The sequence below is a fragment of the Scyliorhinus torazame genome, chromosome 24, assembly GCF_047496885.1.
Source record: "Scyliorhinus torazame isolate Kashiwa2021f chromosome 24, sScyTor2.1, whole genome shotgun sequence".
NCBI lineage: Eukaryota > Metazoa > Chordata > Chondrichthyes > Carcharhiniformes > Scyliorhinidae > Scyliorhinus > Scyliorhinus torazame.
The window spans coordinates 34,594,167-34,613,599 of NC_092730.1; the positions used below are offsets into that span (position 1 = coordinate 34,594,167).

Genomic DNA, 19,433 nt, shown 5'->3' on the forward strand with positions numbered 1-19,433 from the left:
AGCCGAGAGCACAGTTACAAAGCAGAGAGCATGGTTGCACAGCAGAGAGCTCAGTTACATAGCAGAGAGCTCAGTTACACAACAGCGAGCACGTTTACACAGCAGATAGCTCAGTTACATAACAGAGAGCTCAGTTACACAGCAGAGAGCTTAGTTACACAGCAGCAGGCAGAGTTACGCAGCAGAGAGCACAGTTACACAGCAGAGAGCACAGTTACACAGCAGAGAGCACAGTTACACAGCAGGGAGCTCAGTTACATAGCAGAGAGCTCAGTTACACAGCGGAGAGCTCAGTTACACAGCAGCAGGCACAGTTACGCAGCAGAGAGCACCGTTACAAAGCAGAGGGAACGGTTACACGGTAGAGAGCACAGTTACACAGCAGGGAGCTCAGTTACAGAGCAGAGAGCTCAGTTACACAGCGGAGAGCTCAGTTACACAGCAGCAGGCACAGTTACACAGCAGTGAGCACAGTTACAAAGCAGAGAGCACAGTTACACAGCAGAGAGCACAGTTACACAGCAGAGAGCACGGTTACACAGCAGAGAGCCCGGTTACACAGCAGAGAGCACAGTTACAAAGCAGAGAGCACGGTTGCACAGCAGAGAGCTCAGTTACATAGCAGAGAGCTCAGTTACACAACAGCGAGCACGGTTATACAGCAGAAAGCTCAGTCACATAACAGAGAGCACAGTTACACAGCAGAGAGCTTAGTTACACAGCAGCAGGCAGAGTTACGCAGCAGAGAGCACAGTTACACAGCAGAGAGCACAGTTACACAGCAGAGAGCACAGTTACACAGCAGGGAGCTCAGTTACATAGCAGAGAGCTCAGTTACACAGCGGAGAGCTCAGTTACACAGCAGCAGGCACAGTTACGCAGCAGAGAGCACAGTTACAAAGCAGAGAGCACGTTTACACAGCAAAGAGCACAGTTACACAGCAGGGAGCTCAGTTACATAGCAGAGAGCTCAGTTACACAGCTGAGAGCTCAGTTACACAGCAGCAGGCACAGTTACACAGCAGTGAGCACAGTTACACAGCAGAGAGCACGGTTACACAGCATAGAGCACAGTTACACAGCAGAGAGAACAGTTACACAGCAGGATATACATTTACAAGCAGGGCCTCTCTGTGTGCAGCAGAAAACACATTTTCCTAAATCACCTTTTTCTCCATCTCGGCACCTTTTCTGTGTCATTGTGTGTGTGTCCTGATAGTCTCTTCCTGCTTTTCTGTGTGTCTTTCTCTGTCTGTCACAGCCGTGCTGATGTTACGCATTAATCTCACTTTTCCCAAACAGTAATTGTGATTGATAGATACAGAAAGATTTCCACAGTGACATTCAGTACCAATGTTTGATAGAAACTGAATCCCGCCCTCACATACAGTACCAGATATTGACTCATAATGAAGGAATCCTGCTCTCACAAACTGTTCCAGAGACTGAGGTGCAAAGTGTTCCCTCCACTCGCGAACACTACCTGTGATTTACAGATACAGAACAAATCTCAGTCAGGTGAGTAGCAGAGTTTGATGGGTACGACACGTGTTCCACACTCACCTTCTCTGCGCCAGATAATCAGATGCAGTCGACACGCGGTGTCTGTGTTGGTTTAACAAGAGTTTTACACAAGACCCGGTCCACATTTACACAATATCAGGGTATAAGACGTTGGAGCAGAAGTAGGCCATTCAGCCCATCGAATATGCTCCGTATTTCAATGAGATCATGCTTGATCTGATATATGACGTGTTATGACCTCATACGGTGGCACGTTGTCACAGTGGCTACCTCACAGCGCCCGCGATCCGGGTTCAATTCCAACCTTTGGTCACTGACTGTGTGGAGTTTGCACTTTCTCTCCGTGTCTGTGTGGGTTTCCTCCGGGTGCTGCGATTTCCTCGCACAGTCCAAATGTGTGCGGGGTAGGTGGAGTGTCCATGCTAAATTGCCCCTTAGTCTTCAGAAAGGTGGGTAGTGTTACAGGGATGTGATGGGGACACAGGGGCTCTTTCAGAATATCGTTGCAGAGTCGATTGGCAGAATGGCCTCCTTTTACATTTTAATGATTTCATGATAATCCTCATGTCCACTTTCCCGGCTTTTTCTCTCTACATTTCATGATGAATCTTTAAAACCAACATTCCAACCAAGCCTCAGGTAGCAGTAACTCCTCAATGGTCGTTGATTTCCCGGCTGTCAATCATTTGGCCAATCTGAGGGAAGTCACATCCTGGAAATGTCATACATTGATCCAGTCCTAAAGTAAATTAAGTCCCTGATCACCATAGGCCCTTTGAGGGTAAGATCTGACTGGTGGTGATTTAACCTGAGGATCACCATACCTCAGGCGAGGAGCAATAATAATAATAATAATCGCTTATTGTCACAAGTCGGCTTCAATGAAGTTACTGTGAAAAGCCCGAATCGCCACATTCCGGCGCCTGTCCCGGGAGGCTGGAACGGGAATTGTGAGAAGGCGGGGTTTTCATGATTCAGTTCTATTATAGCTGTGTGATCTGAAACTAATTCATCTGGTTTTCTCTCTGTTAATCTTGTCTCACAGTGAGGCAAACCTCACTGATTGGATAGACGAGTGATCGTTCTTCAGTCTTGTCATGAACGGACCCGCTGAATATGGAGGGAAATCCTGTGTTGCAGGATTTACCTCCAACTCAATCTATAAGTTTGTGGATGATAGCACTGTGGTAAGTCGTATCGCAAACAATGACGAATCAGATACAGAAGGTAGATAAATCACATGGTTGCATAGTGTACTGTTATGTGACTTTACCTTCAAGACATGGACATTTAAGCAATGTACATTGAAGAAAACAGTGATGTCAGAGAGTGGTTGGAGCTGGGCTTTAGGTCAGCCATTTTGTAGGTTTTTAGTTTCAGTTTAAAAGCAGCTTGTGTGTGTCTGTGTGTTTCCAGAGAGCTGCAAGTTTGAAAAGAGCTTGGAATCGTCTGTGTTTGCAGTGATCTGGGCCTCTGACATAAAGGACGATCTCTGGATTATTTGGGAGATTTAAATTCATAATTGGAAAGCCTGATGTGATTCTGTTTAAAGGTGTTAAGTCGCTTGGAAGTTTGAAGGCACATTTTAAGGAATTATTTACCATTGCAATATTTTCTGAGTGATCTTTGAAGTAAGGGGTGTTAAGAGATCCAATGTTTATTTAAGATGTTAAGTTGAGTTCATGGGATAAACAGTTTTTTGTGTTTAAAAACCCACGTGTCCATAATTGTAATCCCACACCTAGGGAAAAAGCCATGTGCTAAGATGCTAAGAAAAGCAACAAATCCATTGAAGGGAGAGATTGGTTGAACTTCATGATACATCTTGGGGTTCTGAAAACGCCTCGCCCATAACAATTGGGGGCTCATCCGGGATAAAAGTCCATCTATTGGATTGGCTTTTGTGAACTTAAAGACAGTGAAGGATTGTTGCTTTTCCGCTGTGGTATTTTAGTTTAAGTGGGGAGAGTGTTGTGAACCATGGCTCTTTCAGAGGCCCAGAAGTTTTTGGATGTGGAGAATGTCACACGTACTACTTTACGGACAGGAACGAAAAGCAGACTGTTAGATTTGGCAAGAACATTGCAGTTAACATTACCTGACAAAATGCGAAAAGATGAGGTAGTTATGACGGTGGTTAAGCATTTAAAGTTGCCTGAGATAGAGTTTGACTCATTGGAAATGGCAAAAATTCAGTTGCTAATGAAACAAATGGAACATGAGAACGAATTAAAGCGGCTTGAATACGAGAGTGAGAGAGAGGAAAAAGGAAGAGAAAGAGAGTGAGAGGAAAAAGAAAGGGAGCGAGAAGAAAGAAGAAAAGCAAGAATAGCCCTAGCAGAACAAAAAGAAAAGGAAAGGGAAATACAGATCAGGGAAAAAGATAAAGATAGGGAGTTTGAACTTCAGAAAATGGCCATGAAACTTGACAATCTGTAAAAATTGGCAGATGTGAAGGGAAACGTACAGTTGGATGATAGCGATGAGGATAGTGAGAAAGAGCGTCATAGTCGAAGGCTTGGTGGGAATCTATTTAAATATGTCCAAGCATTACCAACCGTTGACGAGAAGGAAGTGGAAGCCTTTTTCATTTCATTTGCGAAGGTAGCGAAACAAATGAAATGGCCACAGGACATGTGGGTGTTACTGATTCAAACAAAGCTGGTAGGTAGAGCGAGTGAAGTGTTTGCATCACTCCCGGAGGAGGTATCTGGAACGTATGAGGAGATGAAGAAACCCATCTTGAGTGCATATGAGCTAGTGCCGGAAGCTTCCAGACAAAGGTTTAGAAATTTAAGGACAGAATTTGGTCAAACATACATGGAGTTTGAAAGGCTGAAACAGAGTAATTTTGATAGGTGTATAAGGGCTTTGAAAATAGATCAAACGTATGAAGCTCTCAGAGAAAGAATACGTTTGAAGGAGTTTAAAAATTCATTTCCTGATGGAGTGAGAACTCATGTGGAAGAACAGGGGGTTAAAACTGCGAGGTTAGCAGCGGAAACGGCAGATGATTATGAATTTGTTCATAAATCAAAGATTGGTTTCCGACATTAGTTTCAGCAGGGGAGGGATAGAAACTGGGGACATGAGAAATACTCAAGTGGGAAAGGTAAAGGTGATCTGATGGCAGACAATAAAGAGAGAGTGCCTCAGATTAATAAAGACATCCAGGAAGTTGGAAAAGAACTGAAAAGTTTCAAATGTTTTCACTGTAATAAACTAGGCCATGTAAAGTCACAGTGTTGATGGTTGAAGAAAAGCACTGAGAAGGTTGATTTGGTAAAACAGGATAAGACGGTGGGGTTTGTTAGAGTGGTAAAGGAAAGCCCAAGGGAAGTGAAGGAGATGCAAACAATTGTACAGCCTGTTAAGGAAGTAATTGTTAAGAAGGTGCCAGATGTATTTAAAGAATTTAGTTGTCTGGGTAAAGTTTACTCATGTGTATCAGGAGGAGCAGGTAAATAAGTCACAATTTTAAGAGATACAGTAGCTAGTCAATCTTTAATTGTAAGAGATGAGGAATTATGTAGTTTGGGAAGAATGTTGCCAGAAAAGGTGGTGATATGTGGAATTCAGTGTGAGAGGAGTAGCGTTCCATTATATAAGGTAAGGTTAGAAAGTCCAATGAAGGTAAGTGCTAGTCGGAGTAATAGATAAACTATCTTGTCCAGGAATACAGTTTATCTTGGGTAATGTATAGCTGCATCGCAGATGGGAGTGATGCCTACCGTGGTTGATAAACCAGTGGAAAATCAGACAACTGAAGTGTTGAAGGACGAAGATCCTGGGATTTTTCCGGATTGTGTAGTAACAAGGTCGCAAAGTCACAGGCTAAGACAAGATGAGAAATCAAAGAGTGAAGATGAAGTTGAAGTGCAATTATCCGAAACGATTTTTGATCAGATGGTTGAAAAAGAACAAGAACAGGTGGAGGATGAGGCGGATATTTTTAGTTCAGGAAAATTGGCGGAGTTACAACGGAAAGATGTAGAAATGAAACGGATATATCAGAAAGCATAAACGGAAGAGGAATCTGAGAGTATACCAGAGTGTTATTCCCGTAAAAATGATGTCCTAATGAGAAAATGGAGACGTGTACATATGCAGGCGGAAGAAAAGTGGGCAGAAGTTCATCAAGTAGTATTGCCGGTAGGGTATACAAAAGAGGTGTTGCGAGTTGCACATGAGGTACCAGTGGGAGGTCATTTGGGAAAAGGGAAAACTCAAGCTAAAATCCAGGAACATTTTAATTGGCCTGGACTACATAAAGATGTAGTTAAATTTTGTCAATCATGTCGCACATAGAACATAGAACATAGAACATTACAGCGCAGTACAGGCCCTTCGGCCCTCAATGTTGCGCCGACCTGTGAAACCACTCTAAAGCCCACCTACACTATTCCCTTATCGTCCATATGTCTATCCAATGACCATTTGAATGCCCTTAGTGTTGGCGAGTCCACTACTGTTGCAGGCAGGGCATTCCATGCCCTTACTACTCTCTGAGTAAAGAACCTACCTCTGACATCTGTGCTATATCTATCTCCCCTCAATTTAAAGCTATGTTCCCTCGTGCTAGACATCACCATCTGAGGAAGAAGGCTCTCACTGTCCACCCTATCCAATCCTCTGATCATCTTGTATGCCTCAATTAAGTCACCTCTTAACCTTCTTCTCTCAAACAAAAACAGCCTCAAGTCCCTCAGCCTTTCCTCATAAGATCTTCCCTCCATACCAGGCAACATTCTGGTAAATCTCCTCTGCACCCTTTCCAATGCTTCCACATCCTTCCCATAATGCGGCGACCAGAATTGCACGCAATACTCCAAATGCGGCCGCACCAGAGTTTTGTACAGCTGCAACATGACCTCATGGCTCCGAAACTCAATCCCTCTACCAATAAAAGCTAACACACCATACGCATGTCAAGTGATATGGAAAACTCTAGCAGTGATGTAACCAGCGCCCTTAATAACCATTCCAGCATTTGCTACAGGAATAGTGCCAGAGGACTGGAGGACAGCAAATGTGGTCCCTTTGTTCAAAAAGGGGAGCAGAGACAACCCCGGCAACTATAGACTGGTGAGGCTCACGTCTGTAGTGGGTAAAGTCTTGGAGGGGATTATAAGAGACAAGATTTATAATCATCTAGATAGGAATAATATGATCAGGGATAGTCAGCATGGCTTTGTGAAGGGTAGGTCATGCCTCACAAACCTTATTGAGTTCTTTGAGAAGGTGACTGAACAGGTAGATGAGGGTAGAGCAGTTGATGTAGTGTATATGGATTTCAGCAAAGCGTTTGATAAGGTTCCCCACGGTAGGCTATTGCAGAAAATACGGAGGCTGGGGATTGAGGGTGATTTAGAGATGTGGATCAGAAATTGGCTAGCTGAAAGAAGACAGAGGGTGGTGGTTGATGGGAAATGTTCAGAATGGAGTTCAGTTACAAGTGGAGTACCACAAGGATCTGTTCGTGGGCCGTTGCTGTTTGTCATTTTTATCAATGACCTAGAGGAAGGCGCAGAAGGGTGGGTGAGTAAATTTGCAGACGATACTAAAGTCGGTGGTGTTGTCGATTGTGTGAAAGGATGTAGCAGGTTACAGAGGGATATAGATAAGCTGCAGAGCTGGGCTGAAAGGTGGCAAATGGAGTTTAATGTAGAGAAGTGTGAGGTGATTCACTTTGGCAGGAATAACAGGAATGCGGAATATTTGGCTAATGGTAAAGTTCTTGAAAGTGTGGATGAGCAGAGGGATCTAGGTGTCCATGTACATAGATCCCTGAAAGTTGCCACCCAGGTTGATAGGGTTGTGAAGAAGGCCTATGGAGTGTTGGCCTTTATTGGTAGAGGGATTGAGTTCCGGAGTCGGGAGGTCATGTTGCAGCTGTACAGAACTCTGGTTCGGCCGCATTTGGAGTATTGCGTACAGTTCTGGTCACCGCATTATAGGAAGGACGTGGAGGCTTTGGAGCGGGTGCAGAGGAGATTTACCAGGATGTTGCCTGGTTTGGAGGGAAAATCTTATGAGGAAAGGCTGATGGACTTGATGTTGTTTTCGTTGGAGAGAAGAGGAGACTTAATAGAGGCATACAAAACGATCAGGGGGTTAGATAGGGTGGACAGTGAGAGCCTTCTCCCGCGGATGGAAATGGCTTGCACGAGGGGACATAGCTTTAAACTGAGGGGTAATAGATATCGGACAGAGTTCAGAGGTAGGTTCTTTACGCCAAGAGTAGTGAGGCCGTGGAATGCCCTACCTGCAACAGTAGTGAATTCGCCAACATTGAGGGCATTTAAATGTTTATTGGATAAACATATGGATGATAATGGCATAGTGTAGGTTAGATGGCTTTCGTTTCGGTGCAACATCGTGGGCCGAAGGGCCTGTACCGTTCTATGTTCTATGTTCTAACTCGATGCAATCCGGCCTCACAACTTGGACTGGATTGTCACATCGGTGATTGCAGAAACTTTGGAAAAATGAGTCCCACTGGGAGAAAGCAGGATGGAAAATCGACAATGATGGGTTTCGAACCCACGCATGCAGAGCACAATGGATTAGCAGACCGTCCCCTTAACCACTCGGCCACCTCACTCCCAAAGCGCATTGATCTGATCAAATCAAAGGCTTGTCAGGTACAAATAACCATTGTATTCAGCCAGTTGCGCGGATGCAAAAGCGTGCGTCTGCTTTTACTTGAGGAGAAATTCAGAATCCCACACCATGATCAAACGACCTTTTAATACCCTGTCCGTTTCTTCACGTATTCTGCACTGATATATTCGCTGCAATAACCTTCGGCGGTATGTGATGGGGGGATACTGGTGAGCATCGCTGCCTTCCAAGCAGTTGATCCGGGTGCGATTCCCGGCCATCGCAATAATAATTTGATCGGAGGCGTTTGCGTGATTTCGTGTGTTTCGAGCTGAGGAAGAGAGCTGGAGAAAATGAGGTAGCTGGAGGCAGGAATCTTCGCTTGTTCTAAATAGTCTGGTTGGATTGTTCACATCCGTCCGAGTGGCGAAAGTGTGATCTCGGTTTCTATAGTAGTTTATTATTGGATATTGTTACATATGCTTATTGCCCCTCTGTGGGGTATTCCTGGAAGTTATTATATAAACTTTTCCCCTTCTCGCTGTTAAAGGATTTGAAAACACTGAAAAACTCCCGGTTTGATCTTTACCAAATGACATGACTGTGTTAATAAAACATAACTCATTCCAGTCAGTGGAGATGTGATATTGGTACCAATAATACTCACACACCACAGCAGATGATGTCTGTTTTCCTCAGAGAGAGTCAATTGAAGAGCTTCCCTATTTTGTTACTTTGAGCTTCACAGTGATGTAATGCTGTCTGCTTCATTCCTGGGGAAAATGTCCCGTTCACACTGGATGCAACACTTTGATACTAATCTACTGAAAAGAAAAGGCGGATGTGCCGCAGAGTGATAGAGTCATGTTTAATTTTGGGGTGACTGAGAATATAAATAGCAGAGGATGGTTTCGATCCATCGACCTCTGGGTTATGGGCCCAGCACGCTGCGCTGCGCCACTCTGCTTTTTAGACCCACTGTGTTCGCAATTGCTGTTCTGCGGCAGCCACATAACGATTTTACTCTTAAACGAGAACCACGTGTTGTGAAGCTCACCTTGGCTGGACAATAACACGGAATATCAGCACGGCTGTAACAGACAGAGAAAGACACACAGTAAAGCAGGAAGAGACTATCAGGACACACACACAATGACACACAGAAAAGGTGCCGAGCAAACCAGCAAGGTACTGAAATGGAAAATCTGATTATTTAGGAAAAAGGGATTTTCTGTTCCACAAAGATAGGCAATTAAATGTTTTTCCTGCTGTGTAACTGTGCTCTCTGCTGTCTGCTGTGTAACTGAGCTCTCTGCTGTGCAACTGTTCTCTCTCTTGGAACCGTGACTGTGCCGGTGACAGATCTTCACTGTGATTGTGTCAGATCATTCCCTTTTGTGTAAATGTGTTCCCAGTTGTGGAAATATGGTCCGTCTGAAGCAGAACATTTCTGCGCCATTACTGAGACGAAATTTCAATTCCAGATTAAGTAAATCTTGTCACGAAAGATCAGTTCAGGCCTCTGGAGTCCCAGTTCAGGAACATATCCTTGTGTTCCTGTTATCAAATCAGTCCGTTCAGCTCAACACTCTCAGATTACAATATGGAAGCGCCCAACGTGGGTCTGGAACCCACGACCCTGGGATTAAGAGTCCCATGCTCCACCGACTGAACTAGCCGGGCTGATGTCCAAATTACAATTAACCCTCTTCCTGAGGAGATTAGAATTTGCTAAGCAACGAACTTTGTGTCAAACCGTTTGCTAAAAATCGATTAATTCTTCAGTCACAGTCGTTGGGAGCATGGCTCGAACCTCCTGGGGAAAGTCCAACACCTTAACCACTCGATCATCGCAGCTGTGTTCAATAGGTCATTCATTAAACATTATAAAACATACAAAACATTATAAAACCGGCCTGGAATCACTCCAGGAAGTTCTTGCATTCCGGCGATGAACGGTGCCCCGGTGTTTATGTGAGGAGCGGTTGAATCTACCTTAAAATGACCATTGGATTTGGAGAGAAGCCTTGAGAGACTCGAAAATCCCAGCTCCCGAAACGCACAATTTCACGAATTCAATTGTTTGCGTAAGAAAAACAGTTGCATTGGAAATATCCTCGAAGTTCATTTTTGCTTTACATGGAACAGCACAGAACGTCCCAGTCTAGATCCAAATTAAAGCATGAGTGGGGTGCAGGATTGGAGGGTCATGCAGAGTCGATGGGCCGAATGGCCTCCTTCTGCATTGTACTGGTTTCTAGGGAAACAGAGAGAATCACAGTATTTATTCACATGCGATAAACATCGGCCCGTATGTCCCATGCGGTGGTCGCGTGGCTTAATGGCTAAGGCATCTGATTTCTGTGAACCTAATGAAGCTATCAGAAGATTGGAGGCTCGAGTCCCACCGCGATCGTTTGATATAGAAATCCGGTGGAGCTTGCTGTCAGCCGAGTTTTCCTTCCTCCGCTCAAAGTTTCACCTTTCCATCCAAACGTTGCAGGGCTCTTTTTGGAATATAATTTTTTGGAACATTGTTCATTCAATTCGCTTTCATCTTAGTATTTTATTTATCCCCTGATGAATCTGTTTGACTTGGATAAAATATAGAATAAAATATTATGTATCAATCGGTTCAATACAATTCTGTGGAGGAAATTCTAATATCATCAGGAAGACAGACAGAGTCAAAGAGTAGTGGATGTTGGCAGCATGGAAACAGCCCTTCGTTCCAGCTTGTCAATGCCGCCCAGTTTCGATCACTAAGCTAGTCCCACTTGCCCGCATTTGGCCCATATCCATCTACACCCACCCTGCCCATGTAACTGTCTAACTGATTTTTAAAAGACAAAATGATAACTGCCTCTGCCCCTGTCTCTGGCAGCCCGTTCCAGATGCTCCTCATTACCTTATTTATGCTCCTCATTATTTCATAGACCTCTATGACATCATCCATAAGCCTCCTACGCTCCAGGAAAAAAAAGTCCCAGCCTATCCAGCCTCTACTTTTCACTCACACCATCAAGTCCTGGTAGCATCCTTGTAAATCACTTCTGCACCCTTTCTAGTTCAACAATATCCTTCCGAAAATAGGGTGACCAGAATTGAACACAGTATTTCCCTTGTGGTCTTACCAGCATGTATTGTACAACTTGAACAAGACATCACAACTCTTGTATTCAATATTTTGACCTTAAAACCTAGCATGCTGAATGCCTTCTTCCCCACCCTGTCCACTTGCGACACCACCTTCAAGGATGTGTGAACCTGTTCTCCTCGATCTGTTGGTTCTGTATTTCTCCCCAACTCCCTACCATTAACTGAGTAGGTCAATCACTGATTTGACCTACCAAAATGCATCACCTCACATTTATCCAAATTAAACTCCATCTGCCATTCATCGGCCCACTGGCCCAAGATGTTTAATAATGAGCCGAATAAACTGTTGTTCAGAGGGATGAAAGATTATGTCACTGGATTGGGAATCCAGAGGCCTGACCTAATCTTTGGGACAGGGAATAATTCCCAGCATTCAAAATCACTGATTTAATAGCTTTTCAGGGGGGTTGACAGGGGGGATGCTGAGAGTTTGCTTCTCCATGTGGGAGAGTCTGGGACCTGAGGGATTAATCTCAGGGTAAGGGACCGCCCAGTTAAGCCAGAAATGATGAGTAATTTCTTCTCTAAAGAGATAGTGTATCTGTGGAAATATCGTTTCTAAGCGAATACGATTGTCGAGGATGGGTCAGTTAATATGTTCAAGATTTAATCAGTAAAGAAAACAAGGATTATGGGGATGTGGCGGGAAAGTGGATTTGAGGATTATATCAGATCAGTCATAATCTCTTTGAATGGTGGAGCAGACACGATTGGCCGAATGGCATACTTCTGCTCCTCCGTCTTACAGTGTAATGAGGTCATCTGATGAAGTTGATTTCACGGCTGGGCGGCCGGTTCTGGAAAGACAAAATCTGCCAGCAGTGCCCCAGATGAAGCTGGCGTCTGTTTTGGAGTTTCTGAAGCCGCAAGTTTTCATGGTGCCAACTCCTGCCCAAAGCTGGTGTCGTGATTTAAATCGATTATCAGACAGAGGATTCGGAATATCGGTATAGAGATTGGTGCAAGAAGATTCACTCCTCAGGCCTGTTGAACTCCGAATCTAAACTCCATCCTAGTTCCTGAGACACTGAATGAATCATCAGGTCACCCTCAATAAGTGGCCCAACGCGGAGACGCAGGAAATGGATCATCGACGAGAATGGATTCAGACCCGCAGATGCAAAGCACAATGGATTAGCAGCGCATCGCCATCACCCCTCGGCCAACTCGCCATATGACCTGACTTCACCAAACCACCTCATGGATATTTAATGTGCACAATAACTAACGGAAGAAGGTCGTCTGTGTGCATTGGTCCAGATGTGCAGCCAGATGTGAAGTGTTGGGAATGTTGTTTCTGTCAGCAAATTACATTTCCATCATACCAGCTGAAGGATTGTTCTGAATGGACTGATGGGAAACACTTCAACACCATGTTTCACATGTTTCTACACATTGTAAATAAAACACCGCGGAAAGACTGAAAGATACAAACATTTGATCGCATCATAATGAAGATCAGTCAGACGCCTTAAACATCCCGTCAATGTCGGAGTTCTGACGATTCTAATTTGTTATCCAGAGAATCCCTGCAGGACATTCGGCCTCTTGAGTCTGCACCGAACTTCCGAAAGATACCGGAGGCACCCGGAGGAAACCTACGCAGACACTGCACAGCTCCCTGGAGCTGTGAAACAACTGTGATAGCCACTGTGCTACCGTGCTGCCTACAGTGCGAGTAGGTTTCGAATCTGTGCGGAGGAACCCCATTTGACTGCAAGTACCAAGCCACAGCCACTCCGCTAACTGAACTACGTTTAACAAGACATTCATTGACAATTTATGCGATATAAACCCAACCTGGAATCACTCCAGGAAGTTATTGCTTTCATGCGATGACGGGTCTCCCAGTCTGTCTGTGAGAAGGGATAGAATATCCGTGGAAAAAGACCATTGGATTTGGAGTCTGTCATAATGTCCACTCATGTATATAATGAGATGCAGACAGTCAGTGGTGGACACACAGGATGACCAGTAAGCACAATACAGTGCAGCTAATCACCAAACAGGACACTACCACTATAAAGCCAGAGGGCATTAGGTTTCCCGCTCTCTCTGGACCCAGCCACTGAGACAGTCAGAGTCCACGAGCTAGCAAGTGCAAACACCATGCGGGAGCTAGTAAGTCTGATCAGGCTACTACAAGGTCTCCAGTCAGTTCAGTATAGTGTCGACCCACAGCTGAATATGTGTATCAGTTCTGTCGTTGAATAAAACAGTGTTGGATTTTCTCCAGTGTTCGACGTCTGTTTTTAGCTTCCCTGCATCGAGTGCAGTCCACATTGAGCCTACCTGCCTAACACATCATGGTACCAGAGTGATACTGATCTTGACGGACCTATCTCCAGTGAACCAGCATTGACCAGGAAGCAGCCATCCGGTGAAATGGAAAACACCAGCCTCCTCCGCAGCTCCGCATCTCTGGCAACCTTGGCGCCAATTGGAAAATCTTCAAGCAAAAGTTCCTCCTGCAGATCGAGGCCTCTGACCTCGAAGCAGCATCGGATGCCAGGAAGATCACATTATTTGGGGACCACGCCATCCACATCTACAACTCCCTTACATTCGCTGCCGGCGAAGACAAAACAAAATTCGAAACAGTCCTGCTGATGTTTGACAGCCACTGCGACACTGAGGTGAATGAGAGCTTTAAATGGTACTTTTTCCAGCAGAGGCTTCAGGGTAAGAATGAAACTTTTCAGTCCTTCATGACCCATCTCCGCATCCTAGCGCAGTCATGTAACTATGACTCGACGGCAGATTCCATGATCCGGGATCAGATCGTTTTCGGTGTCCACTCCGACTCCCTTCGGCAGCAGCTCCTGAAAGTCAAACAGTTGACCCTCTCAGTTGCTATCGAGACATGCGTTATCCATGAGCATGCTAAGAATCGTTACTCCCACATCAGGGCGGCAGAAACTGCAAAACTGGCCTCCCATGAGGTGGAACGGGTGCAGGCCATTGTTCAAATGCACGGCCTGAGCATCGAGGAGAGTGGTCGCTTTGTGCGCTTTTCCCGGGTCCCTGCGCATGTGCGCCATGACCGAGTGGACGACGAGGCCGAAAACATGACTGCACAGGTGCGTACGTCGACCGATCGCACTGCGCATGCACGATGGCGCACGAAATGCTCTGCCGTCGGCGTCATGACTGTGGTGTTGGGTGCTCTGGTGCACAGATGAGCCAACACAGTTGTATGTGGTACAACTCTATTTTATTTTAACTCTTATAATACAGTTCGTTCTGTATACTCTGCACGTGCTGTCTCCCTGAGTGTGTTTGGTAACAGATGTGTCCTGGTCCTCCTCTGCAGCTAATACTGACCACCGGGGGTCGTGTCTGTGCTTTTATATCTTTCTGTCATTGGTTGTGGTGTTGTGTGTTCTGATTTGTCTGTTGGTGTGTCTATCATGATGTGTGTGGTCCGGTCAGACGATATCTGGAACAATAAACAACAACAGGTTATAATACAGAAATGTTTGACTTTTTGAACGTATGAACAGCGTTATAAGTCCAGTCTAATGGGTGACCGCCTCAAGAATGGGCTGGTCCTCAAGCCGGTTCAGCTGTGGAGATTTGAGGTCACACTGGTTCACCTTGGACTGTTGGAGGTGATGCTGTTGCCGAAGTCTCTACTTTACCATTTGTTGTACTTTGTGCAGTGCTTGGTTTTTTCATTCGTGCAAATATAACATTCAACATCTTTGTTAGTGGTGCCTTGGCTGTGGTTTGGTTCTGGTGGCGATGGAAGGGGCATGATCCGTGGCATCTCCACGAAGTAATCCTTGGGAACCAGTGGAGGATCCGGCGTGTGCGTACGGTTCGGTTGCGAGCGTGGAAGGCGGCGCAAAACTCGCTGATTGCGCCTACGCACCAATCCATCCGCCCTGCATGCCAGGAACAAGGTGGAGTCTTTTTTCTTTTTATGTTTGTGGTGGACGGCATCTTGTAGCCGATGGGTCGTTGCCATCGAAGTAGCACCATCACTAATATCATGCAAGGCGATGACTGTGCCAGATGTGGAAGTTGGCCGAGACCGTGCACGCTGGTTCCGGCCACCTGCTGTGCCGGAAGGGCGACTCCGCAGAGAAACGTCGAAGCATGTCGCCTTGGAGAGATAATTGTTGCTCGCATCAACGTCTGGCGATGGCGCGAATTGGTGTGTCCATCTTGGACCGCCGGTGCTGGTTGCCACTGCCGACCCAGTGGGACTGCCACGCAATCCATTCCCTGTCGCCGTGGCATCCGCCGTCACCCTGAGCGTGCCATCACCGAGGCCGCGACACAGCCCGTCCGGAGCAAGGTCTGGCGTGCGCAAATCAGAGTCGGCGCTTGGCTGCTCCCCATCTGGAGTCCGGTCTGCCTTCCGTCGATGCCCCCTGTCCGGAGTCCCAACAGGTTCACTGGAGGCAGCCGAGATTCCCTGAAGCTGCACTTCTGGAGTCGGAACATGCAGGAATGCACCAACCAGTGGAGAGGGTTGAGCCATCGAGGGTGGACGCGGTGCGCCGCCACCACAGTCGTCAGTGGTCCCACCGTGATCGTCGAGTGCCTCGGTACGCACTAGGCGAGGTCTGTCACCTTGCACCTTTTGCATGGGAAGTGGGATGCTGTCGTCACTCGTCTCACATCCCGTGGATAGATCCTCATTAGCAGCTTGCTGTTCACTAGGGTTGGGTAAATTGTCAGAGTTTTCATCTGGTGGTGCACACCATGTCGGTGGACTGTCATTGTCTTGCCGTTGTCCTTCATTTGGGCTTTTCTTCTTTGGAATTTTAAATCTTCCCCCAGACATTGCAGAACCTTGTTTATTACCCCCAAATTCTCCCATATGTATGGTCTCGAATATAGGATCCAATGTTTCTATCGACATTGTACTATTTTCCAAAGAACATTCCGTTTCACTTTTCTTCTCAGGTACCTCATATGTATCTTTGTCTAATGTACATGCCTTCATGGTCTCTGGGTCTGATTTTGCTGGGACTGGCATGGTCACAGTCTCTCTTTTACTGTTCTCAATTGCCCACATTATACTCCCCATACATAACTGCTTAATCACTGGGGTTAGTGTGGTACAATGGATAATCGGGTCGACCTTATCTGCATCTTCACCATTAGTGGAAAGCACACTTGGTTCACTTGAAACTGCTGTGGGTTTTAAATTCGTTACCTGGCTACTCGATGTCGGTGTCCTCAGGATTCTTGCTCCAATGTTCTGCTCATTTATCAGTGGAGTGTGTATAGGTTCAATGCAATTAATGTTCCCCTCAAGGTTTGAAGAGTCATTACTGACTAACTGCTGGTCTCCGAAGTTGGGATTTTGCGGCGTTGTGTTGAAGGGAGACATTTGTCCCTGCTGTAGATATGATTCGGGTTGTGTTATTTCCATTACCTGAGGATCAATGTCTTGTCCATTTTTTCGATCCGTACTAAAACACTGGCAATTCTCAGTCTGCTCCTTGCAAGTTAAACATTCAATTAATTTCGTTAGCAAATCCTCAGCATCCTTCTGTGGCCATGCAGCATTATTAATCTCTGTTCGGCTATAATGATCCTGAAGGTCAGCGCATAAACCTTTTTTCTTCGGGCTTGGACGAGGCGATTCCTTTGGCTTGTCTTCAGTTGGGCTTGAACAGTCTTCAGCGCTGTGCCCTTCATTGTAGCATGAGAGGCCGTCATGGTCATGCTGCTGTGTAGTGGAGCATGGTAGACTTGCATCGTCTGCCGCTGGTTGGTCAGGAGAGGTTGCTAGACCCTCATGGTCTTGTTCCTGCAAGGACTGCACATTGGAGTCTTGCGTTGCTTCTATCGTGGAGGCTGTCCACGAGCTCTCTGTGGAGGCTTGTGACACTGGAGTCACTTCTTGTCCGTGCAAGGACTGCGCTCTGGAGTCTTGCATTTCTGCAATTGTGGAGTCTGTCCACGAGCTTGCTGTGGAAGCTTGTGACACTGGAGTCACTTCTGGTTCATGCGAAGACTGCGCTCTGGAGTCTTGCATGTCTTCTTTCATAGAGTCGGGAACGTTGAGCAGGACGTGGACCACGCTCTGTGTGGCAGCAGGGAGCTCTCCGTGTGCTTGCACCGCTCCCTGTCTGTTAATGTCAGGCTGCAGCATCATCTGGTACTGATAAGTTGGAACGTCATATCTGCTGGATTGAAGATCCTCAAATCCGAAAAATGAATCCGCATCTGCGTCGGATTCAATGTGGGGGCCGCCAATGTGCAACACGAAAGGTTCGTCCGAGTCATAGTCGTATAGGACCACGGAGCTATCATTGGGCTCGCGAGGTCCGGAAACACTGTAAAGATCGTCATCGAAGTATTCGAGGTCGGAATCATCGGCTTGTGCGTAGGGAACTGCTTGTTGGAGGGTTCTTCGGAGGTCAAATTCATCTCCTGGGTCAATTTGCGGCAATGTGCTGTCATTCCAGGTGAGGGAAGGTTGTTTTACAGCTTTAACAGATTTTTTTTTTTTTGATTTGGGATGTTTCCCTTTTAAATTGGATTTGGGACATTTCCCCTTTAAATTGGTGCAGTCTGGGGCCTCTGACATCCTGACACTCGGTATGTAGCACGTAGGAAGCGACTGCGCATGCTCAGATCGCTGTTCCTTTACCGATGGCCGTTTTCTTGACTGCGCATGCGCAGCATCTCGCGCATGCGCAAACGAAACTTCCGGTTCTGCGCACTGCTCGCGCAACTGTGCTAGCGTTATACCTTTAGCAAGATGGCCGCCGACCTCGACCCAGCCCTCTCTCAGGCTCGGGATTTCGGCCTCTGGGAATTCGGGCTCCGGGATCCCAGCCACGAGGTGAGTACTGCAGCTTTTCTTACCTTTACTTGCCGATTGGATTGCGTTTTCTTCACAGTACTTGGAGAATTTGTCCAAGACTGCCTGGTAATCGTACCTTTGCTGCCTCCTGAAGAACCTGAACCTTGTGAATATTTCTCTTGCCCTTGCACCGGCGATGGTGAGGAGAAATTCAATTTTTTCGCTATCATCCAGGTCTTGGACTTCAGCTGCCACCAGGAACAATTCGAACCATTGCCGGAATCGCCGCCAGTTTTCGCAGAGATCGCCGTAGCACTGGAGCGGCTGCGGAACCGGGAGCTCTATCATTTTGCCTGGGCACTGCTGGTTGTCTGTGTACACTGAGGTATGCCGGCAGGTATCGATCCACTCCTGTACCATGTGGTGTTGGGTGCTCTGGTGCACAGATGAGCCAACACAGTTGTATGTGGTACAACTCTATTTTATTTTAACTCTTATAATACAGTTCGTTCTGGATACTCTGCACGTGCTGTCTCCCTGAGTGTGTTTGGTAACAGATGTGTCCTGGTCCTCCTCTGCAGCTAATACTGACCACCGGGGGTCGTGTCTGTGCTTTTATATCTTTCTGTCATTGGTTGTGGTGTTGTGTGTTCTGATTTGTCTGTTGGTGTGTCTTTCATGATGTGTGTGTTTGAATATCATGACAATGACATCTCCGAATTGTGGCTCCACCCACTTAAAGCGGAAATGTCCGGCAAAAGGACGCCGGTGTCTAAAGTGTGGCAAGCTTGGCCACTATGCAGCCCTTTGCAGATCTGCTCCACCGCTCAGCAGCCAGCGATCCCAGCTGCGGCGCAGAAGCTACATGGCTCAATACAACAAGGCATGCCAGATTCCGATCCCGACAGCCCAACAGACCCTGATGCTGAGTGCGTCAGGTCCCCATACCGGGTGGGCATCATAACTACACATGCGCTGCCTTCCACCACAACGAGAAACGCCTCTCGATCCTCAGTGTGGATCGACGAGTGGTGTGCTGTCCACACAATTAATGAAATGAAAACGAAATGAAATGAAATGAGACAAGGCTTGCATCCGATTCAAACTTCACACCGGCGCATCAGCGAACCTCATCTCAAAATCCAGCCTCGACACCATGCGCGCCAGACCAAGCATTCTTCCACCGGTTCCTTGACTACAATGGCAATGCCACAGCTGCCAGTGGTTCCTGTCAACTAGGGGTACCCAACAAGGCGACACGGCAACACTGTGGTTTGAAATCGTCGGGCCTGATAGATCGTCCCTGCTCGGTGCTCGAGCTCCTGAACCTGGTTCAGCGAGTCCACGCCACGTCATCATCACCGGCGATGGCCTC

At 46.5% G+C, this 19,433-nt stretch overlaps 1 non-coding gene across 1 annotated transcript; it reads right to left on the reverse strand.

Annotated features, from left to right (window-relative positions):
* Positions 1-9,737: 9,737 nt before the first annotated feature.
* Positions 9,738-9,810, reverse strand: trnak-cuu (transfer RNA lysine (anticodon CUU)). Its single transcript has one exon. It is a non-coding gene; the product is annotated as a tRNA-Lys (tRNA).
* Positions 9,811-19,433: the final 9,623 nt, after the last annotated feature.